Source organism: Monodon monoceros, unplaced genomic scaffold (assembly GCF_005190385.1).
Source record: "Monodon monoceros isolate NGI ecotype Baffin Bay Population unplaced genomic scaffold, NGI_Narwhal_1 Super_Scaffold_5, whole genome shotgun sequence".
NCBI classification, from domain to species: Eukaryota; Metazoa; Chordata; class Mammalia; order Artiodactyla; family Monodontidae; genus Monodon; species Monodon monoceros.
The window spans coordinates 6,245,896-6,273,340 of record NW_021703782.1 but is presented as its reverse complement, the minus strand read 5'-3'; the positions used below and the strand labels follow the sequence as shown (position 1 = coordinate 6,273,340).

Sequence of the window (27,445 nt, the reverse complement as noted above, 5' to 3'; positions counted from 1 at the left end):
TAGCAGCCGACTCACACTACCCCTCAGGCAATTTATGTAATATGTACAGTACATGCTCGAATGAAGCTGAAAATATCCTGTCCAAAGGCCTTCTTGGTAGCTGTTCTGTCCACAGTAAATAAAGCTTTACTGTGCATTTTTACTTCACTTATTAATAGCAAAACTTAAAGTATTATGAAACTTGCCTGATTTGGAGAACATACTGGGATTTAAATCAACTGGTTCTAATTTGGTATGAAGACCTAAGACATCATTAGGTAAAATAGTAAGCGCTATACCTGCTAAACAATAACTTCCCATTCTGTCCCCCACTGCAGCCTGCCACCGGTCCCCAAAAACCACCTTTATATTTTCTGTCTTTATGATGTTGATTATTCTAAGTACCTCATATACAGTATTCTTTTTCATGTCATATATCTTCTTGGTGGGACTGTAAACTCCTTGAGGACAGGGCCCATGTCTTCTAAATTTACATTACAGTACTTTATTTTTATTTTTTTCCTCAATCAAAATCCCAGTAGACTTTTTTTTAACATCTTTATTAAAGTATAATTGCTTTACATTGTTGTGTTAGTTTCTGCCATATAACAAAGTGAATCAGCTATATGTATACATATATCCCCATATCCCCTCCCTCTTGAGTCTCCCTCCCACTCTCCCTATCCCACCCCTGTAGGTGACAATACAGTATGTTAGAATCCTTCAGCCAGGGTTGGATGTAGCCAATGCCCAGTAAATACTTGTTGGTTGAAAGTTTGTTGAATGATTATTAAATCTGTAAATACTTTTCCTGAGCTGGTCAACATTTTCTGGGGAAATTTCTCACGATGGGCTAAAGCAAAAACAAAAACACCCAAAAAAACACCAAAAGAAACTTACAAAGTCAGTCAATACATAAAGTAACATTTTTTTTTCTGTCCACGTAGTATTTAGGGTAAAACCTGAAATAACTGCTAAAGTAAAATCAAATGAGCATGGACTCTTATTTCCTTGGTTGTCAACGTCATTACTCCAGGGGTGACCCTCAGAAACTAAGAGCTGTACTGCATATTCTAGCAACACTCAATGTACCTTTTGAACTATTTTAAAGTTCCAGCTTTCCATTGGCACTTTCCTTTGTTGGAGAACTTTTACAGAATGTGGTATCCGTTGCATCTCGGGTACTTTTTTCCTGCGACTTGATCCAGAGGTATTTTTAATTTGTTATGGGCCAGGAATAGAGTTGTCTTGGGTCAGAAATCTGTATGATCTGGAAGCACGATGTGAGTAAACTTGAGTTCTTTTTGCCAGGAAGGATGTAATAGCCTCGGCACAAGGTTCTCAACAGGAGCACAGAGGCCGCAGTGCCAGTCTGTTCCTCCCTCCCCCGTCATCTGCCTCATAGGATTATTGCTGCTGTTGTTATTGTTTATAATCCAAGAAGGAGATACATTTATTATTTCCCACAGCGAACTCTTGGTTAAAGTTTCTCTCTCTCACCGCAATCCAGCTGGTTGAACTCAGTGATACTGTTGGAAATATTTTATATCCTTTTATATCCATTTGTCTAATGGCCTCAAAGATATGAAATATTGTCATTTTCCATGAACTGGCATTGGGCGTTGGCCATATGTACGTATTAATGAAAAAATATCTGATACTTACATTTTCCTGAAAACTTTGCTTCCTTGCTTTATTACTACTTATACAAGTTTACTCAGTTTAGTGGAATTAGTATATTCTGAGCAAATTAAAATAAAATGAACTTTCCACTTTAACAAATATTTTGATGGAAGAGAATAAACTCTGAGTAAAATGACAGATTTGATGAGAGAACCAGAATTCAAAAGTTAGGTCTAGGGCTTCCCTGGTGGCGCAGTGGTTGGGAGTCCGCCTGCCGATGCAGGGGACGCAGGTTCGTGTCCCGGTCCGGGAAGATCCCACATGCCGCGGAGCGGCTGGGCCCGTGAGCCATGGCCGCTGAGCCTGTGCGTCCGGAGCCTGTGCTCCGCAACGGGAGAGGCCACAGCAGTGAGAGGCCCGCGTACCGCAAAAAAAAAAAAAAAAAACAGTTAGGTCTACAAACTGTTAAGTGGGGGGAGAAGGATGCATAACCCACTGATCCCATTCTTCTAAATTCCTGGGTCCCCTTCTGTTTGTTGTCCTCTCTCTAATCATTGTGTTCCCACCTCCCACTCTCCTGGAGATATTGAGCTTAATGTCGGGAATTGCTCTCCCAGATCATGAACATTTCCAAGAATCTGGTTGAAATAGCCCTAAAGCTTAACAAGTATAAATTACCAGAAATCATTTATAGCTAGCATTGCTTTGGGGCAGTGGGGGGGGAGGGGTCTGGAGTTGGGGGGCAATGTTGATACTGAAACTTTAATCAGCATGCTTGTGAAGAGTACTGTGCTAATACCTTCCAAAGTTTTCTATCAGTAAGCCATTCACAACCACCATAGACAAAATACAAGACTAGGCTGATATGGGAAAATGTATAAATGTGAATAGATGTATGATCAACTATGATATGGAGATTTGTATATGCGTGCATTTATATACATTCTTTTAAGTACAAGAAAAAATTCTCACAATGACCTTAAATGATAGTTTCCTCGAGATAAAAATCATGAACAAATTGCTAAGGATGCATTAAAAAATGGAAGCATATGTCAACCAATATCTGTACAAAATTATAAATGTTATCTGAAGAAATGAAGTGACGGGAGCTTCATGGGGCTGCTTAGGGGGTGTTTGGAATTTTGCCAATGGAAGTTAGTTTAGAAGAGTCCATTCCATGTGAATGAGCCTCAAATAGAAAACAGTTAGGAGGGCTAAACATACAGTTACACAAAATTTCGTCATCTCCTACACCAGGACAGTGTTTGCAAATCTAACTGTGCTTCAAAATTATCAGGAGAGATTTTTTTTAAATATGCATTACTAGTTTCTACACCTTCCCCTCACCTCTGAAATTCTCATTTAGTGGATCCAGGAAAGTACTAATGTACTTGATTTTTTATCAAGATCTTCCTTGGTGTTTCTCACATGTGGCCTGGCTTGGGAATCACTGAACTGGGGATATTTTCAAGCCCTTGTATCTCCTTTGTTGTTTTCTTAGCACTTTTTCTTCTAACATTTTCACACTGTGCCTATAGCTTTCCTATAGTAATTACTTTCCTGTGGCTTGTCTCCCCACTACTTGTCTGTTCTCTGAAGACAGAGCTGGATATTTCTCTTTATCCCATACAGTACCTTGCACAGTTTTAAGCATACAGTAGGTATTTAAAAAATAAGATGACTTGAATTCCTTCTGTCATTCATTTTGGTGCACCTTGGTATTTCCTGCTCACTTATCACTTGACCCCAAACCCTGAATTCAGAACAATAGTCAGTTGTTCTTCAGAGACACCAAACCAGGATAAAATCAAGGGTAAAGTGAGTTGTTTGCCAGACCACTGCTTGAAGAATTTTCTGCAGAAGAAACAACAAAGCCTCACTTGAGGATGTTTTAATATTGTGGTAATTGATTTATTTCCTTTTCTGAGCAAAAATAATAAGTTTGGGCAAATCTGAATATACTGACGGAAACAGAATATTTGAAACCGAGGGTCTTAGAAAGGGAAGGATGTGTGGTCATGAAGCTCAAAGCACGTGCAGGTAAGTTCCTCCTGTGCGGATGAATATCTCACACACACACACACGCACACACACACAGAGAAAGTCTAGTAAAAGATTTTTGAAATACAGTTAATACAATCTCCCTTAACAACAAAAAAATCTGTTGCTGCTTTATAACACAAACATTCTGTAGGCAAAAGCATTTCGATAAATTTTTAGTATCTCTAAAACTCTCATCTAAAAGTAATAAAGTAATATTAGAACACCAAAAGTATTGACAAAATATTGTCACTTAGAGCCCACTGAAGTACAAGTCTATCCATTTTATGAGTTATTTTTAAATCTCCTAGTTACAAAAACAAAAAAGAAATACTTAGAAAAATATTTCACTTTTAACATGTAAACTACATTACCCATCACATATTTTAAAAGATTTTACAGTAAATATAAACAAACCATGTTCTATCAACATCCTTGGGGAAAATGTAAAATGTAGTGGAACTGCAGCTCTAAATTTGTTTAATTGTGCAATTTTGGTAAAATAGAAAATTTTTAAAAAATAAGCATGCCAAATCACGTAGTATTTTCAAGGTCTAAATACCTGAAATTGTATAGCAATATTACCAAAGTCTGCCTTAATTTTACAAAACAGAGAGGTAGACTAATCACAAGAATGATTCAAATAAAGTGTTATAATTTTTTCAATTTAAAACAGAAGATAAAATTTCTGGGGGAGGGGAGGAAAGTGGTCATTTTAAACATGCTTACCCCAACTCAAGTCTGATTTAAGAAATGTAGCATTTCTTTGATTTTTAATTGTTCCTGCATTACTTGTCAATGTGGCCACATGACTATAGTTTATGCTATTATGTTGTCAGGCTTCTGATAATGGGGAGGAATGTTTGTTTAGACTGTGTAGCTCTTCACTTTAATTCACTCTGGCTCCAGGGTGACCTGTTAAAACTGCTATCAATGGAAAATCCAAATTTCCCAGAAAGGATTAAAGCAACAGCAACCCCTGTGAACCAAAATTATCTCCTATTGAGGCTAATTACCTTAGCACACTTAGGAAAGTACTGCTATAGGAAATCTGTTGCCTTGCAGTCTCTCCTCTTCTGTAAAGTGCTTTTAGTTGATATGAAGTCGTATATTTGCTGATTACTCTGAGGCATCTTTTAGTACCTTTATAAGTGTGAGGAGAGACCCAAAAAACTGAAATGACATATTGAGCCATAAACAAACATATTACATGAAGTATGCAACTTTCCCATGGTTATAAAACCTGTGTTTAGGGAATTGACCCCATTAGGATGGGAGTTTTAAAAGGAAAAAAAGAAAAAATTCTGAGCCTTAATATATAAGGAAAAAAAGTAGAGTTACTAAATTTTAAAAATTTCTAGTTTTTTACTTACATATGACAACTTATACAACATACAATTTAACAAATAAACAAGATGTGTTTTCTTAACTTTTCCTACTGTTTTGAGCATGTAGGAATTACTCAGTTCTTTTAAAAAGCCAGTTTGCTGGATACATTATTTAATGTATAAAGTAATAGCTATTCTATTTGTCACTTACAAAAACAATCATAAAATGAAAGGTAGTGACCCAGAATCATTCTCAATTTTAACAAGGTAGTTCTTGATAATTCTGTAAAATTATATTGTTTACTTGAAGTGAGGATGAAATGGAGTGTAACTGAAATCAACATGGAAAGGATATGGAAACCAATTATTTCCGGATCCTAGACAGAAATATTTTTACTCTTCATTTATCATTATACTTACTGCTAATGAACTGTTGCAAATTGGGCAAACAGGAATTGCCCAATCTGTCCATTTATAGCTCAAGTACGGTACCTAAAGCCACAAAATAAGGTTTTTGCTTGATAATTGTTAGGGGTTGACTTGTCCATTTGGCTGTCTACTCTATAATTATAATTATTAAATAATGAACAATTATCCTATAATTATTTGATCCTCACTCCATTTTGCTATATTCAGAATACTGTTAATTTTTATTCCTACAGCACTTTGTGACATTATCTGGCCTTCCCTGAGTGCAAATGGGATTGTAAGTGCATCCCCAAATGAGAGAACTCAGACATGGCGTAGTCATCTCCATGACCCAGTGTATGCACATGCTATTTTTTTAGATTGTCATTGTAACAGAGTCACAATTTAAATTATTTTTCAGAGAATTCAGTGATGCTAGTTTGAGGGGAAAAAGTCTAACACAGGGGCTCAATGAATGGTGGCTATTAAAAGTCTTTGGTTTACAATACTTCACATGAAATTCTTATGACGTGAATTTTTTATTACTTATATTCTATTCTGATGACCTGTAACAACTTCTAATCTGCTTTTGGCATTGAATTTATGTAATCAAAGTAAAAAATAATTAGAATATCTGTTATGGAAAGAGGAAGTGAAATTGTGGCCATGTGTCTCAAGAATTTCTAAGACTAAACTGAAATGTTTTGAATGAGTTAATGAAAGTAATATGTCTACAGCAGATACGATGGGTAGAAATAAGAAATACTAATAACCAAATATACAAGCAGAAGTAATCGCCCTCCATCAAAAGTAGAGTCAGCCTGTGAAGCGAAGCTCCTAAACTGCCCACCTTACCTCTCCCACATTCTTTCCCTGACTATGAAAAAGCAGCTACTGAAACTGGCGCTGCTGATGGCTGAAAGCTCAGCGGGGGCTCTGATTTGAGGCCTTGGTTCCCTCCATGTCGGCCACCCCTCCAGCAGCCAGGTTCTGCCTGGGCAGAAGTCTTAAGTCCTTTATGACCTATAGTCTCAAAGTCTCTGAATACTACTTGTGATATTCTATTGTTCAAGCAAGTCTCACCACAACCAGCCTGAATTCAAGAGGTGGAGAATTAAACACCTCTTCTTAGTGAGAGGTGTGGCAAAGGATCTTCAGCCATCTGGAGTCTACCAGAGCTGCAGAAAGTAAAAGAAACGTTTTATAAGAGGACTAGAAAAACAATCATCTTTTGAATTGGAGGGTAAATATTCTTAAACACCTCTCTAAAAACCATTTCTTTTTCACCACTTCTGCTTTCCACCTTTGTCCTGGTCGTAACTACTTGTTTCCACTATTTTAGCCTTCTTGCCTCTGTTATCTTTCCTACTAAAACATCCCAAATATTACTGTTGGATCAATCTTTCCAAAACACTACATTCCTCAGGTCCTTTAGTGTCTCCCAAGGCTTATGGGACAGAAACCAACTAGTTAGGTCTAGATTATAGAAATTATCATGTTATGAAAGTATTTAAAATCCTCCAGATCGCATCAAAACCTGATTTCCTTCCCCTGCTTAGTGTCCGTTACTTCCCTAGACTTTTCCTTATTTAAGCAAAAAGCTCTTCACACCAACTCCCTAAACAAGTTCTTCTTCATCTGGTCTTGGCATCTTGGCTCATTGTACTACCTAAAATATCCTTACTCCTTCTGGTTGAATCCTTCCTTGTCCATGAAGACTTTCCTAAACACTGAAGCTTACTTTATAGTTCTCTTTTCTAAAGTTTCAATACACCATCCTCCCAATGGCATTAAACATTGTACTGTCATAAATAAATGTTATTCACAGAAGCATAAGTTATATTTTTAACAAATTATAAGTTCCTTGATAACAGGTGCCACATGTTGTGCTTTCTTATGAGTTCTTGGTGCATGGTAGAGACTTACTGAGTACTCATTGAATTACATTGAATGTGTACTTTTTCTTTGCTACTTCTTTTATACCCAGCTGCAGTACCTATACATATTTTAGTGTAGGAATGATATTCATAGAAATATTTTATAGTGTTTTTAAGTTATAAATTTGAATTCCCAGTTATAACAGTTAAAATCAGTCCATGTTTTTATTGAAAATAAATGTTACCGTATAATGAAACTGAGGCATAGATATCATCTATATCATCTAACAGAATAATACAGTATAATAAAATATTTTTATGACTACATAGACATTTTTACAAAATTTATCTCCTACTTTAAATGAACCCAAAGACAACATGAATTCATATTTTCTATTATTCCTTTGTTATTAAACCAGAAAAATTGACTTTCACAATCTACCTTTACAAAGAAGCCTGGTAGCCTCATTAATCTGGTAATGTTTAGAAATATTTCCATAATTCAGTGATGAAAAAATAGAATAAGTACAAGGTACTTAAAAAAGAAAAGGGAGACAATTTAAAAATAACTATAGATAAGTAAAATAAGTTGGGTAAGAATCTGTTCATTTTGAAATGCCTCATAAATAATATCTAAAAATCTGTTTCTTACAATTCAATGATGGCCCTTTCTCAGTTGCTTTGTTTTTTAGTTACAATGTATAATTATTTAATTTTATAAATTGGTTGCCAAATAATTCTGTACCAACATATCTTACACAACAAGCCTTGAAACCTTTTCATAAATACAACTGTAAAGTTATTTTCACATCCAAATATTTTAGAAGAGACTTTTTTTTTCCTTCCTGGTATTAGCAATGTGACTTGCTAGCAAAACTTCAAAGTAGGAACATGATTTTACATTTGACACATCATAAATAAGTGTGCCAGCTGCCAGGTTTCCCACTGATTGAGTTTATGCTCACTTAATAATCTGTTTTAGTTAACTAAGTCACAACTTTGATTCATTCCCCTGAGAGACAGAAACTGTCATAGGGAAATAAATGATGTGCCACAGTGTTTTTAAAAACGACGTCGCCATTTTTACTGCATCGGTATCTCAGCTTTCTATATTGTGAATACATGGATTTCAACTGATACAGAATTTTATTTTCAGTAAGATAGCTACTCTGAAATTGTAGTCCAGGTGAAAACTGAAAATCCAGAATAGGAAGCAAGACAAACTGGCAGTTACTTTCCTGAGAGAATATTTTGTACATGTTTTATACCAGATTATATGTATGTGGAAAAAGTTATTAAAGGTTCTAAATCTATTTGATAAGCTCCAGAAACCCCCCAATAAAATACTCACTCATCAAATACACCTGTCTGATTACGTGGTTTCAGTCACTAATGTTATTGGATTCTAACTCACACACACAGTAATAAAAGCATTATACTTTATACCCTCTTCTAGCTCTTTAGGCAATTTCATGAACTTGCTTGAATTTATTTCTAGTATGTTTTACCGAACTATTCAAAGAGATGGTACTGCTGTCAAAAATCATTCATCCAGGGCTTCCCTGGTGGCGCAGTGGTTGAGAGTCCGCCTGCCGATGCAGGGGACACGGGTTCGTGCCCCGGTCCGGGAAGATCCCATATGCTGCGGAGCGGATGGGCCCGTGAGCCATGGCCGCTGAGCCTGTGCTCCGCAACGGGAGAGGCCACAACAGTGAGAGGACCGTGTACCGCAAAAAACAAAAACAAAAAAAAAAGAAGCACTATGCCCAGTGGCTGGACAAGAATAATGCGATTCATTGTCATGGCTGTCCTCTCACAAAAGATCACAGTGATCTCCTGATCGCACTGAATCCCAGTGGTACGGAAACAGTCTGTGCATAAAACTAGCGAAAATCCATTAGTGCATTCTGCAAAAACAGACTTTTCAAACACATCTGTTCTTTTCACTATAGTAACTCAAACCCTAAAATTCTGCCTGACACGTAGTAAGCACTAAATAAATATTGAACGAGAGAAAGAAGGAAATATTTTTGTAAAATATCATGAAAGTTAATTTGGAAAAAAAAAAAAAAGTCACATAGAATATTTAAATCCACTTTAAAACCAGACAAGCAGGGCAGTCTTTGCAGCTGCCAAGAAGGTAACTGGATTAGAAATTCTATGAGCTCCTTCTGAAGGCCATCGTGATTCAGAGCTTCTTCCGGAGGTTTAAATGCAAGCTCGTGATTCAGTGCATCTAAAGGGCATGTCATTTTTAAAGATATTCAATTCATAGGTGAAATTTATTTTTAAGAAGATGAAAATGGATGAGCTGCATTGGAGTTTTAATATAGACCTTTGAAAGCAAAGGAGACTTCTCTCTTCACCACCTATTTACAGGGAAGTCAGAAAGAAATACCTTGAGATTTGCTCAGGGAAACGTTTAAAGCCGCAGGCTGTGAGTTGATGGGGTTTGGTGGTGCAGAGGAAAAGACATGTGGACGAATTATGATGCTGTCCGAGCCCAAGTGCCACTTAATTAAGAGTTTATGATCTGCCCACCAAGTAGCCAGATATAGTCCCTATCACCTTCCCCACACACTTGGTTATTGGCATTTTGACACCTTCTTTGCACAGCGGGGGGCATTCCTGACACTATCAATGTGATATACCTGTTTCAGATCACAAACATTACTCATTAACCTTAGGGCAGAAATCTAACATAATCAAAAATCCTTTTGCCACCCAATTCAAGTCAACCAGGGACAGGATAGATAGGAAAACATAATATGAACGGTACATAGAGAAATACTCAAGAATTTTTTTTTGTTTAAAAAGGGGTTTTCTGTTTTCAAAATCCACAATCTGTCACAGTTTCCAGGTTATTAATTATTTGCAAACCGTGTGTTTAAAAAGGGTTCAGAATATGGAATGCTGTGATTTAGGTGAATTACATTCCTTAGCAGAGTGACTTTTACTAGTTTTTTTTTTTACTTCATTAATATATTTTATTTAGCCCAATATATCCCAAGCATTTTCATTTCAATATGTAATCAATATCAACGTTTTTATTTATTTTCTTTCTTTTATTTATTATTATTTATTTTAATTGAAGTATAATTGATTTACAATATTGTGTTAATTTCTGCTGTACAGCGAAGTGACTCAGTTATACGTATACATACATTCTTTTTTATATTCTTTTCCATTATGGTTTTTTCCCAGGATATTGAATATAGTTCCCTGTGCTATACAGTAGGACCTTGTTGTCCATCCACTCTATATGTGACAGTTGGCATCTACGAACCCCAAACTCCCAATCCAAAAGCACATGGAACCCTTTACGAATTTGTGTATCACCCTTGCACAGGGGCCATACTAATCTTCTCTGTATCATTCCAATTTTAGTATATGTGCTGCCGAAGTGAGCACGACTTTTACTAGTTTTTTTTTTTTCCCCCTTTTGCTAGTATTCACGGTCTCAAATAGGACAGAAAAGTTTTCAGGAATTAAACATCCCTTTTCCATCTCTTCTCTCTGACCTCCTAAAAGTTGTCTCTTACAATCAAGTCAAAACAGAATGCTTTCTATTATGGTCACACCACTCTTCTCTCTAAAACCTGTGTCTGACCAGATGCGAATTATGACTAGTTATATATCTCTACTCAGTAAAGCTGTACTTTTTTTTAAATTTTTTTTTTATTTTGCGGTACACGGGCCTCTCACTGTTGTGGCCTCTCCCGTTGCGGAGCACAGGCTCTGGACGTGCAGGCTCAGCGGCCATGGCTCACGGGCCCAGCCGCTCCACGGCATGTGGGATCTTCCCGGACCGGGGCACGAACCCATGTCCCCTGCATCGGCAGGTGGACTCTCAACCACTGCGCCACCAGGGAAGCCCAAAGCTGTACATATTTTGACATAAAGTGATTAGAATTACTAATAATATTTAAAACTTCTAAAACATGATTGTATCATTATGTTGCTCCTAAAGATGCCTCCTGACTTTCAATCATTTAAGATGAAAAAGGTGGCCCTGAACAGGTTGGAGGCCAGAAGCATCACTGGACGTTCCCCTGAAAGGCCATCCCTATTTCTAGATAGAATCCAAGTGGCTCACGCGTTCTCCCTGCTGCTGCCCATGGAACTTCTCTTCACTCAACCACTGTTGGCCATGATGGGTGGTTAATGTCACATTCAGCCAGTATAGCCCCTCCTGGTGAGTCACACTGTTTCCTGATCAAGCCCAAGTGTAGCCTGTGATTGGGAATGCCTTGCTGGCCTTGCAAGGCCAGCCCTGTAGCGAGGGTGTGTCACTGGGGTAGACCACGGGGCTTTCTCTGTCCTTACAGCCTGTTATCAAAGGTCCCAAAGCCTTCACAGCTGGGTTCTCCCTCCCTGATGATGATGCCTGGAAGGGTGATCTTATTCTTTTAGTTTCCTAATTTCCCACATTCAAAGAACTTATGTTTTCCCCAGGCTGAGTTGTGGGATATTTGAGTAGACCCTAAAAGCACCCACCTGAATGTGCCCTGCACTCTTGGCCTCCCACTCAGTCAGCAGCCCAGGAAAAAAGCACAGACATCTGATTATTTCTTCTTTCTGCACGAGCTTCTTGTCTATCTGAGGTACTCCTGGAAAGCTTCTTGTATTATCTTTTCAGAGTCTTAATTCTTGTATTCTGTTGTTTGATCACTAATTCCCAAATCCTCTTTGATAATGTTCTTAGGGCGTTAATCTGGTCCTCATAAACATGAGACCTCTGTTCCCACCTCAAGCCCCGCCCCCTGCCCACCCCCCCCCGCCCCTTTTAAGCAGAAACTACATGCTAAACACTGCACTAGGTGTTAGGCTTTCATCCTAACCTGAAGGGCTTTCCAGGCCCGAGTGGGAGACAAACACAGAACACTAGAACTCCACAAGTAATTGGCATCCTCACAAAGTTAATATTAGAAACACAAATTCATTCTCAATTCAGTGAACATGGGACACTTTAGTTAAATCTGCTAATATCTTTTTCCCTTACACAAATTAGAATAATCACTCCAACTACCTCCCAGGTCCTGCTCAAAACTGCTGGCACATTCACCAAACTTGTACAATTTCTGAGCGAAAGCTGAAGGTAGTGGGTCTCCAAGCACATCCAACATTTCTCCTTTTTATATTCAGCCGATGTTCAGAAACAGAAAGGAGCCAGCGAAGGGTGAAATATGCATGGCATGCCTCTTGGATTATCAGCTAATGGTAGCATCATTGATAGAACAAAATTAATTTACTTAAGAAATCAGAGCCAAGTGGAGCTGAGGTCTGGTAGGTGAAAAATGCGTGTTTTATCAGCTAAAGTACTCAGCTCCAAACTCCCCTGCTTCTTAAGTACAAGTAATGTATGGCTGGGTTTTGGCATTGCACTGCATGCCTACCCATCCTGTCATAATTAAAAATCTCCGAGAGACCTAAAAGCTATAAATGGCCGTCCTTATGCTCACTAAATGACATATACCCACTAAAATGGATTTTTGAGAATCACCCAATTTATAAAACACTAGATGTGACGTGGTTATCACATAGAGGGGTTTGAAAGATGAACTATGGTGGAGATACACTTCCATGATGAATACACCCAACGTTCCTTCTACTGATTTTTTTTTAAGATATTTCAGTCTGTTGAATTGGATTATATTTTAAAATAGAGAGTTGAGATATTCACATTTTTATCCTTTACCCTTGAAAAAGATTCATTTTGGCATGAGATGGCATGATTTGAAATCAGCTACAGTGTTCAACTGTCGCAATCTGTAATTTTAACTCCCTGTGTTTGGGTGCTTTCTAATTTATGGACATGCAATGCCAAAGTGGAAGTCAGGAATGGACTTAACCAGCGTGCCACGTAGTAGGAGATGGCATGTGACCGAGGCTCTGCCATTCAGATCTATCAGTGAAAGTCTTAGATTTAAAAGAGAGTGAGATGGGAGAACAGATAGAGGGGTATCATGTCAAAGGATAAGATGGATTAACTATAATGAAGCATAAGATACTTAATGCAAGTAGTATACTTGGATTAAGTATCTTATGCTTCATTATAATCTTTGCTTTTGTCAACCTGATGGATGACTTCAAGGAAATTAGTGATAACTTTTCAGCTTAACTTCACTTATTTGGGAAATCAGAATGATAGATTTATTTCATGTTTCTGAAAGCTCTAAAAAGAAATTCCTAAAGTGGTTCTTGCAAATAAATATTTCATAATTTTCTAAATGTTGGAAAAGATATAGTTTAAAAAAGTCAATAGGTGTTCATGTGGATTAACCTCTAAAGAATGTGGGAAATGAATAAAATTGTGGCTTAAACACATTTTGTTGTTGTTTTTTTGCGGTACGCGGGCCTCTCACTGTTGTGGCCTCTCCCGTTGCGGAGCACAGGCTCCAGACGCGCAGGTTCAGCGGCCACGGCTCACGGGCCCAGCCGCTCCGCGGCACGTGGGATCCTCTCGGACCGAGGCACGAACCCGCGTCCCCTGCATCGGCAGGCGGACTCTCAACCACTGTGCCACCAGGGAAGCGCCAACATTTTTTAAACTTTAACCTTACAATGTCAAGTTCTATCTCATTTCTTATCTGCTTGCTGCCTCGATTTTGCTACAAATTTAAATATTGTTAGAGTTGGCATTTACTCTCTGTTGAACTGGAAGTTCCCCAAAAGAAAATGTGGAAGGTCTATATGTTTAAAATCAAGCTATACTCATTATAAAATGAGAAATCCTTCATGCCAGGCTCCATTTTAATGCACATGGTAACTATGATAAATATGTTACCATTTAGCTTTTAGAGGATTGTGTTCCGTATGGAACAATACAAGCTCTTCGCCAGTCTCTCCTTTCTAACTTGCTGGATTAACTAATGACTCATGCTACCAAAACAACACAGTGACTGCTGCTGGGAGCCCCCTGAAAGCTCCCATCCCACCTGGGAGCTTTTGTTTGCACTCTTGTGGATTCTAGTTGAGTCATATTTAAACCAAAAGTCAGCTGTGTTTTTTCTAAACCTATTTATGGCAGTTGTACTTGTTATTATATGTGTGTGATGTAGTTAGATATCAAATAAATCAATGAAACATTAGAGCAAAAAGAAAGGTATCTTTCTTTGAAAACTAAAGGGAATCGTTTTGAAAGATTTAATAAAACTGTCACTGAAATGATTGCTGTTGAAGGGTGGTGCAGGTGAGATAACTTTGAGAGACTGGGAGGGAAATCAAAATGTAGGTGAATTTTTTGATCATATTGGTTTGTAACAGTCTTTAATTCATTCGAAGAAAAACAACCTGAAGTTGTAAGTAATGCCCTAAGGGTATGATTTATACAAGAAGGATGATTTAGAACTCCAATGGACATATCCATCAAAGAAAAGGCTTGGAATTGCACCAAATGTTGGTAAATGCATGAACATTTATGCAATAAATGTTTTCAAGATAACTAAATGTTCAAACCACATGTTTATATCATTTCCTAATGATTCTTTTCTTTAACTGTGGTTGTGCAACCAAACACCAGTACCAATTGGATTAGATAACATGGTTCTCCTGTAAAATCAAATAAATTGCAAAAACATTTTTCCAAATCAAACAATTACCACTGGGATTTTCCACTAGGATCTCATAGTTTTAATGAATCACTGGATTCTATTTTCCTCCTTTGTATGTCACTGTCATCTTGAACCAGATTTTATCACCTCGGAGCTAAATTGCCCCAATTATCTTCCTAACTGCATCATCATTTTAGTCCCTTTTGGACCTACAATATTTTAAAATACTTCCATCATTAAGGTACGTTGGTGCTCATAAAATTCAATATTACCTTCTGTGTTTATATACTTAAGTCCAGACTTCCTACCGATCGTTTCAGTCCTGGTCAAATTGGTCATATACCCTCCACCCTCTCACAGCTCTTTGATTTGAGCACATCCCTAGTGGCGGGACCTTCCTACTGTCCCCTGAATGCAGTATGCTGAGCGCCAACCCCAAGTTGGTGATAGATCCTCCTGCCAATATATTCCTGCCCATCCTTGAGGGCCTCGTGTAATTCACCCCTCTTCCATAGATAAGAACTAACCCAGTTGTCTTTACCCCTATTTGTCTCTCCCATGTTTTATAGAGTGGTGTGGTCATCGAAGGCGTGGATTGTATGTTTTCTCCAAATTCCCATCTTTGAAGATAGGAATCAGATTTTTCATTTTTCCAGTGCCATCATAATGCATTCGCTGTGTACACTCAGTCCTTAATAAATTCTGTTGATTGAAAAAATAGTACTAAAAATAAATAGTATGCTTGAAATATTCTTAAAGACTTCTATATTAGAAAAACGAATATTTAGTTATTTACATCTAGCATAAAATTTCATCTCTAGCCCTTATGAGTGCAATTTACTGAGTTTCAAGAACTCCTTGCCCCTATAACTGAATTTCTCACATGCTTGTTGTGGGGATTAAGTAAAATAATTTAAATAAAGAGTAGTGCCTGAGACATCATAGGTCATCAAAAAATGGATTACCTGTCCATCATTTATTCCCATTTAAACCCTTTTAAAGTTTTGTTTGCATGTAAATGTTTAAGCTATAATCTAGTGTAACTCCAAAGTTTTTCAGGAAGCAATTTATATCACACTATTTTGGTGGAGGTATCTCAAAAAAAGAAATGGTTAATTGGGTAAATGTAAGTATTTATTGTATTTATCTAAAAACTCTGAGCAGCTCATACTCCTTGATAAAAATGAGAAGCAGTTGATGAGTTGATAATGTATGTAACTAAAAATTTACAATTGAGGGAAGGCAGGCACACCATATCTCCATGAGTCAAACTAAAGGGATGTGAACCCTTAAGGAAGGCCTCTGGCAGTAGGTTGTAGAAGAGAGAAGATAAATTTCTAAATAAATTTCTATTTAGAAATCAAAGGTGCAAAGGTTTACATATTAAACTATCATGTAGAGCCAGCGTTACCTACTGTATGTCAAAGGAGAATTTTTTTTTTACAAATAGGAAGTTTCACTACAAGCTGATGGAGCATCTCTCTTTAAGCCTGCTGGAAATTAAGGTTAGGATGGGCTGTGATGAAGAATAAATCAGAATTAATAACCAAGGTTGTTACTTTGGGACTTAGTGTTTCTTTAAATCCCACTAGTTCCACCACTTAGTACATATTCCTCATTCTTCTCTTAGCACCTCCAAATGGCTGATTATCCAGCCCAAAGTCCAAATCAAGGTCTGTTTATCTGTCCAAAGCACATCATAATTAGAGAGAGAAAATCTGAGAAGCAATAAACACTTTTAAACAGTTTGTATGAACCTAACGCAACTCTAAATATAACACAAAATGATACAGCCATACTAAGGGGTTGGTATGCAGGAAATAGAGCAGCAGCGAGAATGGTGACCCTGCATATTCCATCACTCAAGAAAGTAGATATTAAACCGTGAAGATTATTTTCTTTCACGTTGAGAGGCCCCACCCAATCCCACAGGTTTCTGAGAAAGCAGATAATTGCATCCATTAAACTCTTAGGAGAACAGCTAGAAACGAACCTTGAGGCACTTACAGTGTTTACCCGCTGTGCTCTCACATTTCTCCTGAAATTCCCTGGTGCACAGGCCTGGCTCTCCCTGTGGGTAAACCAGAAAAGCCCGACATTCGCTATGAAAACTATGCAGCCTTTCCGTGTGAGGTATTAAGATGACCTGACCCATTAAAATTTTTGTTAATTCACGTTTCCTTCTCCCCTTTACACGTGGAAAATTTCATGAAAAGCCATGTTGGGAAAGAAATCTCTCTTCTAACTGTGCTAAGTTTGTCCCCTTAATGTTAATAGCAAATAAGTATGTAGCATTTACTACGTGCCAAGCACTGTTCCGAGTAGCTCGTTGATTTAATCTTTACAACCATCTTGTAAGGGCATGAGATGGGTACTGTTATTGCTCCTGATTTACAAATGAGGAGACAGAGGCACAGATGTTTAGTCTCTTATTCAAGCTCACACACCTGCTATGTCGTGGAGGTAGGACTCAAACCCAGTCTTCTGGCCCCAAATTGATGCATGAGTGGGAACGTCTGTGTTCGCGTGTACATATGTGTGACTAGTTGCTCACAAGTGTGTGCATGTGTGAATGCATGTGTGCATGCATAAGCTACACATATGTATCAGGGGCAAAGCCAGGATTCAAGTCAAGATTTGTCTGATGCATTCTTATACTGTATTTTCTCAATTAAAAAATGAAAATAGTAATGGATATTTCTGTCTGACTTTAAGGTCTGCAGAATTCTTTTGTGTGCATTGCCTCAATTGAATAAAGCAAAGGTACACCACAGAATCTTCCATCTACACATCCGAAAGTTTGCCTGGAAAGTGGAAATGAAGAGGTTGGGAGTCATGATAAGTGTTATGTATGTAGCAGCTGACAGGCCAGGAGGAGGGGGAGAAAAGAATACATTACAGAAATAACACACACACATATATATCATCCTTTCATCAAATAATCTCAAAACACATTTTGGTATTTTTCTATACAATTTTCCCATGCGTCAGTGAAGCGTATAGCATTTCTCTTATTGTTTAAGGTAAATAAATTGACAGTGAGAGAGGTTATGATTCTCCGGTACCAGGTGCTGGGTCAAGGGCTCAGCCAAGTGAAAATTCAGCCTTTACAGATAAAGGGATATGGCTGCTTTGGTTTCCCAGGAGACCACGGAGCATCCTTTCAGCAAGTCAGCTATTTGGCCACATTTGTACATAAACGTCTGCATCCTCCAGGTCACCTTCACTTCTGATGCTGGCTGAGCTTCCTGTTGGAAGCTCATCTTTACCTACTGCCAAACTCCATAAATAGCTTCAAAAGATTCTCTTGGAAAGAATCAAAGGCAATTCCAGCTGAAGCTCTCCGAAGGAAACTCGCAGCAGACGCTCTCACCTTCTGGTAACTCTGACACAGTAATTTCCCTCTGCCACCTCACTTCAGGAGGGAGTCTGGCACCACGGTGGTGGAGCCCTAATCAGATAGCAAACCCACATTGGCTGCGTCAGAAATAATGTCAGGGCCGGCGGTCCCCTGGCCACTGCCTCATTTGGAGCAAACACTGCAACGCTTGTTTTTTAGGCTACTTTATGACTTGTCTGAAAAATGACTTTGTTTGGCAGGGAAGCCCGCTAATGTATGAGATGTTACCCCAGGATTTTAGCACTTCTATACACACAACATTCTCTCACACACAGAGCTGCACAAACAGTGGGAGGATCATTGAGCTGCTAGTCTTATCAAGGTCATGGATCAGGGGAGAAGCTCCAGGACCCAAGGCGTGTTAATACCTTCCTGTGGATAAAATCTATTAGGAAACAATGTGACCAAAAGAATGGGGAGAAAATGTTTTCATTTTATGCCATATGGTTTGGCTTATATCGGATTTACACATTTGGAGTTTCTTATTTATTTTTAATGGTGGTCCTTCACCTCGGGTCCATGGATGTGGTTTGCACCTCTCCTCTTGGGGGACTGGCCTGCCCAAGGCTCCAGCCAGCAGCTTCTGAGAGGCAGTGGCCCTTCTGACGGCAGAGCTTTCTTTTCCTCCTATCTCCTCACAATAAGCTTGTGTCCTCTGAGGAGTGGCCACGTCACTCTGACAGCCACACTCATCCCGGGGCCGGGATGGGGGGGAGATGGCCTCCTTCCTCCTGACCCCCAGGCCCTTCTCCCTCTCAGTCACTGAAAAGATGCTGCACGGAGGCCACTGCTTCTCCTCCTCGGAGCCTCCTTCCCTCGGTGCTGCTCCTGGGAAACCTTCTGGAAATTATTTGGTAATAAGAAACAGACCCAAGACAGTGTTGTGAGGTGAGGCTGTGACCTTTCACCTTCAGAGACCTGGGTCCCAAGCCTTGCTAGAGGCTGGCGGTCTCTGCCTCGTCAACACCAGGTATTTCAGTGCCACAGGACCCAATGGCATGTGGGAGTGACTTCACGCTGATGCCTAGAACGATCGGCAGCAAGATGCACAGGCCCAGGACTGGCGGAAAGTGCGTCATTTTCCTGCATCTCCACTCTGCTTCAGGGCCAGTAGGCTTTCTGCTTTGACTTCAGTAACTTCTAGTTGTGTAGAGAATAACAGGTAGAAGCCAGGATCTGGTGGGGAGAATAGATCATTTTCTGTGTAGGTCATGGTACTCTCAGCTTCCTGGTTCTGGGTGAGAATATTTCTTTATACATTGTGATTCATCCAGAGTCTTAGGCCATACTTTCTAATGTAACATTCCTTTGGTTTGTACCTTTCAATGTTTATTTTGGTATTCTCTCAAATTGTATCCCAGAAACATCAGTGGATGTAGAACACAGTCACTATAATGGTAATATATAAACTTCCACTTTATTTCCTTCAAGGACAATCTAAAGTATCCATTTTATTTATCAGAGACCTACATGTGTGTTGATTTGTTTCATTTAGAAATTCACTCCATTATAGTAACCGAGAAGGGCTTTATACTATTATCACAGTTCCACAGTTCCGACAAAGACCCAGGACCCCTCATGGCTCCAGCTCACAGAAGCTAATTCTGCATCAAACTGAGTGGCTCAGAGACTAGTGGGAACCACATTGCCTGGGTCGAAATCACAGCCCTGCCCTTAATTGTTTGTGTGAATCTGGGCAAGTTAATCTCTTCTAGGTATCTCAATTTTCTTATCTATAAAATGGGACTGATAGCAGGAAGCTTGTCACTGGGCTGTTGTCAGTTGATCTATGTGAAGTGCTTAGAACTCTGGCCCACAGAGTAAGTGTTATATAAGGTTTGCTTTTATTTCATAAGAGAAAAGCAGCAACAAACCCCCTCTAAGTTGATAAGTATTTCCAGAAGGCCACAAGAGACCCTATTTGATAATGAAAAGTGCTGTACGTAACCCCTAAAAATGAATGGCCTGTATGAGTCAAAGGGCAGTAGAAGTGAGAAAGAGAGAGAGAGAAAGAATGACCCATATCAGTTAGGCCAATTTCAGGACTTGAATTGGACCAGCCAGTGCCCCAGAGCTGAAATCAAATGCAGAGAGGACCAGAGGAGGAGACTGCTGATTCTCCCATCCAACCCAGTTTGCCCCCATCTGTAGCATCTAAGGCTCATGAGATTCTTTGGCACTTTTATTCCAAAATATTAATTAGCACTACACTGGCCCCACATGCTTAAGGGCAGAAGTAACATTAAGCCTTGGAATGTACCTACTGGAGCTCAAGTAATCAAAATCAGTGAGGGAAAAAAACAAAAAGACAGGATTATGTGGAGACTTTTGCACCTCGGGCAGTGAAGAGAACTTAGAGATTTTAGGCAGATTCTAATAGTCCTGAAGTTTCCAGGGTTATTTGACTGAGGAATTGCACTGTTTTGAAAGATATTTAGACAAAGTAGAGCTCTTTGCATGCTAGGCTTCTAAATTATAACTAAAAACCTACTTCAAACCTACATGTCAGGTCTTAGCACTGAATGTTCCATTATAGAAATACTAGCTTAAGAAAAGCAGATTCACAAATGATTTTTTCAAATCATTAAAAATAAGAAAAGATCATTGTTTGATTAAAAATATCATCCCTTAAACTATATTGTTCTTACATTTTGTAATTGCCGAGTGAACACTGGCGTACGTATTTCCTGATTCAGAAAAGCAAAAAAATTTAAATAAAATTTATGAAGGCGTAAATGAAAACACTTACACATGCTATCTCTAAGTGTACATAAAATTTTTAAATTGTTACAGAAGTAACAGATTGGCTCACCAAACCTTGATAAGTCCACTTTAAGGTTTTATATGTCTAGCTTTTTCAAATACTTTGGGAGTTTTGAAAAAATAAAAGATACAATGTGCAATGTTTATGCCCATGACGCAAGAACAATGTTTCTTATTAAAGTCAAATTTTGGTGGTCAGATTTCCCAGTAACAAGAACCAAGGGTTCTTAGAGAAATAATTGTTTTTAGGTCCAGCAAATGTGTAAGATGAGCCTGGGAGGTCTTAGTGCACCAGAAAGCAAGAAGTCTACCAAAGAGGAATTGGATTGTGTCAAAAGGACATAGGAGACAACTTGAAGAGGCTGCCTAAGATGTAACGGCTTTAGTATAAAAACAGTAACTGCAATGAATTAAAATACATCATTTATATGCTTTCATAATGATACCCCAAAGCACCCCACTCTGGACACCTTCAGGGTTGCTAATGCAATAGCACGCTATTCTGAGCATCTATAAATAGAGAAAGAGTCCTTATTTCAGGGTTCCTAAATAATCGATAGAGTCCTTTTTATAAAGGAATTCCAGAAATGACAAAATTAGGGAATCGTTATTTTGCCAAGTGCAGTGAAATAATGCATTTATGCAGTAGTCATCAATTAATGTTTAAAAAAAAAAAAAGTGAAGTGGTGGGGATCATTACAAAGGAGAATCAGGCTGACCTCACCTGACCCCACCGATCACAGTCTAGCCACACCAACAGCAGGGTGACCAGACAAGTGCCTCATGCCTGGGTGCAGGGAGCGCTCAGCACCACCCATGGATAATTGAACCTGAAGGGCACCAAGCCTCTGGATCTAAATACTGGTTTACAAGAAAAAGCCAAAGAACAAAGACCAGCAGAAGAAGCAACTGGCCAAATCTAGAACTGAGGACATTTTAGTCTCTCCATCAAATCAGTGACGCAGAGAGTGGAGTGGGAGAGGGCTGTTACAGAATAAGAGAGACTTAAGTGACAAACAAAAGGGTGCTGTGTATTGATATTATTTTTTCAGCTTTATTGAGGTATAACTGACAAAATTGTAAGACATTTAAAGTGTACATCATGATTTGATATATGCCCACATTGTGAAAAGATTACCCATTGACTTAATTAACACATCCATCACCGTATGTATATTTGGTGAGAACATTTAAATGCTACTCTCTTCGCAAATTTCAATTATACACCAGTGTTATCAACTACAGTCACCATGCATGTTCTGTTAGATCCTCAGACCTTGTTCAGCTTAAAACTAAAAGTTTCTACCCTTTTACCAAACTCTCCCTATTTCCCCCACCCCCTGCCCCTATCCGCCACTTTACTACTCTTTTTCTATGAGTTTTACTTTTTTTTTTTTTTTAAGATTCCAGATATAAGTGATACCATGCAGTATTTGTCTTTATTGATCTTATTTGGATCCTTATAGGAACTAACCAGCCATAGAAAAACATTCTCTATTCCAAAACAAAAAAGAAAAACATTCTCGAAACAATCAAGGTAATTTGGATACAGACTGGAAATATGAATATAGGCGATGTTTAGTGATTGTTAATTTTGTTGGTGTTGGGGGAATGGTGGTTAATTTTTAAAAGTCCTTAGAAGTTAAAGTTGCATGTGGACAATATTTACAGGTGAAATGACATGATGTCTGGGATTCTGTTTTAACTAGTTCTAAAAATATTTGGGGGAGAGGTTTCTAAAGGAAAAAAAAAAAGTCTTGCGAAATGTTGGTCGCTATTAAAATTCAGGGAGGGGCATGTAGAGCACATTGTAGGATTGCTTGTACCTTTCTGTACTTGAAAATTGTTTTAAAAGTTGGTAGAGAGTGTCTCAGTGATGACCCCAAGTGTCCCCAGTCTGGGCATCCAAATAGGTTTTCCACATCTGGACACCTGTAATATTTGTATGGCATGTGAAATGAACTGTTGAATTTTGTCCCTAAAATTTTCTGGCAAGATTTCCAGACTATACAGTGCTACAGTGTGATAAAATATCCCGTCATCATTAAGTATTCTTGAGGTTTTGTGCTTCTTTTGCACTAATTTATTAGGCAATGGTATGACATAAGCTGTACATATTTTAGGTGTTTTCTCACTAATATCCGTGGCGACAGCTGAACACATGGCTATTTCTAAACCATTTCCTTTAAAAACAAAGTTGATGGAGGGCTTCCTTGGTGGTGCAGTGGTTAAGAATCCACCTGCCTATACAGGGGACACGGGTTCGAGCCCTGGTCCGGGAGGATCCCCATGTGGCAAAGCAACTGAGCCCATGTGCCATAGCTGCTGAGCCTGTGCTCTAGAGCCTGTGAGCCACAAATACTGAGGCCCATGCACCACAACTACTGAAGCCCGCGCGCCTAGAGCCCGTGCTCCGCAACAAGAGAAGCCACTGCAAGGAGAAGCCCGTACACCGCAAGGAAGAGTAGCCCCTGCTCGCCACAGCTAGAGAAAGCCCACACGCAGCAACGAAGACCCAATGCAGCCAGAAATAAAATAAATGAAAATTAAAAAAGAAAAAAGACCTTTCCTCTTAAAATAAATAAATACATAAAGTTGATGGAAAAAGTGTTAAGGACTTGATGGGGCGTTCTGGGGCAGCATCTAAATGTAAAAGATGTTTGAAAATCTCTCTCCCAAACCCAGAGTCAGAGGCAGTGACCTCCTCAGGCAAAACTCAGAAAGGAGGATGTGAGAACACGACCTCTCACTTCAGATTCACAAATACTGCAGGAGGCATTGCTTGCTACATTTGCTACTAAAACAGCAGCTGTAGACTGTCAACACCAGTGACACCTGGTTCTGCACATATAACAATATGATATAATTAGTCATTTTGACCTTTGCATTCAGACTGTTTTTCTTTTTTTTTTTTTTTTGGTGGGGGGAGGGCGTGCCACGTGGCATATGGTATCTTAGTTCCCCGAGCAGGGATCGAACCCACGCCCCCTGTAGTGGAAGCCTGGAGTCTTAACTACCAGACCACCAGGGAAGTCCTGCCTTAGGATATTAACTTTATTTGATGGCAGCTTCATGCCTCACATCCTAAAAATGAATAAACGTTTCACAGCAGTATTCTGGGGTTTATTAGTATCCACCTGAGACAAACCAAATAAATGGCAAACTATACCATTGTCACACATAGGTGTGGCAGAAAATACAGGATAGTATGTTTAACATTAGTTTCTGTAAACTTACAGATTCTCTTTGTAACTTTCATCATTTATAGTCAGGAATTACTAGACTGATCCAGCTTTAGTTTATCCAAATGACTAAAGCAAAAATCCTGCTTGGCTGTGAAGACAAAGCAATTCAAGAATAAGTGGTAATGAATGTACGTTTCACACTCTGTGTCTGCTGGCCTATCTGACCCTCTTAATGTTACAGCATAATTTTTATTCTCCAGTTCACTTTGTGCCTTTGACAGCCTGTAGCTTAGGCATGACTGTCAGTGGGTATGAGTCTTTTAAGAGAAGAAAAAGTCTCTGTGCTATGTTGGGTCACTTTTCCCTTGTAATGTTTGAGCTAAACCATTTGGGCAAAATTCAAAGAGGAGTAACAGAGAGGACAGCTCTCACTCCTACAAGGAACAAGAGACGTCCACTGTGCATCTGAAAGGTGCTTGGATGGTCTCAGGGCTCGTATGGGGAGTCTGGGTGCTAGTGAAAAGAAGTGCCTGATTGCCGTCTCCTGCTAAGCTCTGAGTCTAACAGCTCCCACCTACCTGGCACCTCTCCCCCTCCCCTTCCAAGACAAACCCTCTAGGAGTGCAAAAAACCCTAACCTATTTCTCCTGAATCCTTGCGCTCCTGTGTGTGGCCCAATGCTTGGTCTCTGATATCCTTCCTTTGTGTGACTGGGTGAAATCAAGTGCAGCTGAGTGGAGCAAAGGGCCTCAAGGTCTAGATACATTGCAGATCAAGCTAGGGTACAGTTTAACACATTATCCCACCTTATGTGTTATTCTAAAAAAACAGAATACCGGGAATTCCCTGGTGGTCCAGTGGTTAGGACTCGGTGCTTCCATTGCTAAGGCCCAGGGTTCAATCCCTGGTCCGGGAACTAAGATCCCACAAGCTGTGCAGCATGACCAAAAAAAAAAAAAAAAAAACCCCACAGAATACTTCCCACTGTAAAGTGTTTGGGATACCCAAGGAAGTAGAGACTCCTTGCTTCAGCCTTTTGCATTCTTTTATTCTTCTGTCTACCTGGTCCTCAAGTCCCTAGCTTACCAGCCTTCCATCACAACAATCTACTGGGCTTGGCCATCCTGGATGTGCTCCCACCCGTAAGATCTTCCATAACCTATCCTCCGCACCTTTAAAAACGTACCAGTCTTGCCTCTGGGAATGTATTATTATCAGCTGGGTGAAATGTACTTCTTTACTAAATTCGTAAATGTGAGTGTATTAGTACAGGATAATATGTTATAACCCTTCCACTCAACAAGATGACTGACTCTGAGTAAAGCTACTTTAAGCAGTTATTTTTTTTTAAGATACTTAACCTCTCTGGATTGTGGAGATTAAATTTAATGCATAAAACATGTCAATGCTGTTCAAATACAAAGTCAACACCAAGCCTTTACCTAATATGCTCAGAAGATATTCAGTTAATGTTGAAAGTAATGATAACATTTGATTGAGACTGAATTTGGCCACGTCCCATCCACACCAGCTATTACTCTATTGTATGTAAGGCACAGACATCCTGTTTCTCAGTATAGTATGTTTAAGACATGGAAAATATTTTCAAAATAATTAAGATACTTTTTGAAACTCTCTCTTTAACAGAATACGTGCAAAACTTTTCCTATACATTGTAAACAGTGATGTAAGGATATAAATCAACTATGTATACCATTTGTACATAATAATTACACATCTTATAACTAATGTGGAATACGTCCATGCCAACTGACTCATTTGTTACCAAGTGGACACGAATCCAGAAGACCACAGTTATACTAAGACAACCCCATGGGGATGTAATATCTTCAAGCCAGGAAAAAGGAAATGGGTAACAGGATTATTCTACTTACACGAATACAAATGTAGATAGATACAAAGTAAATATGAAGTGAAAGTGATCTAGTTAAAAAACTACAAAAAAACTGCAAAAAATAAAAGAAAGAATGGAAGGAAGGAAGGGAGAGAGGGATAGAGGGGGGAGAGAGAGAGAGAGAAAGGAAGAGAAAGAAAGAAAGAGAGGAAAGAAGGAAATATAGAAAAGGCACAGCAAGACATAAAGAAAAAGGAAAACCAAAAATAACAAAAGCAAACCGATGACCTTATTTCCTAAATCTAATGTTCCAAGAGCCACATCTAAACTCAAGAGAAAGATAAAATTGCCACGTTTCAGTTAAGTTTGGGTCTCTCTGCTCTCTAATGACAGGACCGTGTGGAGAATAATAAACGCACTTGGGACTTGTAGTGACATCTGTTTTCCATGCCCAGTGCCAGTGAGAAGATGCCATCACGGTGATGAGAAAGCAAGAGCAAATATTTTCATGTTGTGCTTATTAGTGGTCAAAAAACTATTTGTGATAAAAAGTGGGTAAATAAAGTGAAAATATTTTTATAGGGAATACAAACTCTTTTATAGTCAATTGTACAGCAAGAGGAAGCTTCAGAAGCCCAGGCCCAGCTCAGGCATCTTCCTCTCAGTCCACCAATATGTCGTGTAAATACACTGAGGAATTTAAGAGCTTATAACATTGTTTTTACTGAAGTCATCTAAAGTGGAGAAGAAGACCGATTTTAAATTAACCACAATATCTAAGGGGGCTGGAAACCGTGGCTTATAAGGAAACATTGCAACTTCGTGAGAAGTTTGAGCCAAAGAAAGTATTCTTGATAAAGGGAAACTTTTCGATTTAAAAGGAAATTTTAAATGTCACATTAAGAATGGGACTTGCAACTTCCATTAAGTTGTATACTGGCCTTTCCAAAGAAGCAGTGAGAACTTTATAGCTTTTATTAAGGGAAAGAAATGACATGTGTTATGGTAGATGACAATGCTATTCGACTATGTAACTGATTTATTTATAAGAGTAAATATATATTTATGTATATATGTATAAATGTATACACGTATATGTATACAATAAGCATTTATTTATTCAAGTATCTATTGATTGCCTACTGGCTCCAGGCATTTTAATGAATAAAGCAAAGAACATTTCTTTTGTGAAACTTATTTTCAAGTGGGGAGGCACACAATAAACAATGAACCTACAAATCACAATATTCTATTGTAAGTTAGGAGGTAACACGGGCAGAGGGGGTCAGGAATAGGGGACAGCAGGGGGAGCATTTTAGGTAGGGTGAGTAGGGCGCAGACTTTACTGAGCAGGTGACCATCTGAGCGAAAACAGTGAGGGAGTTCTGGGCAGAGCAAATCTGAAGGCAGGGCAACCAGGCAGAAGAAACAGAG

General features: G+C 38.9%; 1 non-coding gene across 1 annotated transcript; it reads right to left on the bottom strand.

Annotated features, from left to right (window-relative positions):
- Nucleotides 1-10,559: 10,559 nt before the first annotated feature.
- LOC114884900 lies at nucleotides 10,560-10,666 on the bottom strand. Its single transcript, XR_003790961.1, has one exon. It is a non-coding gene; the product is annotated as a U6 spliceosomal RNA (small nuclear RNA).
- Between the last annotated feature and the right edge of the window lie 16,779 nt (nucleotides 10,667-27,445).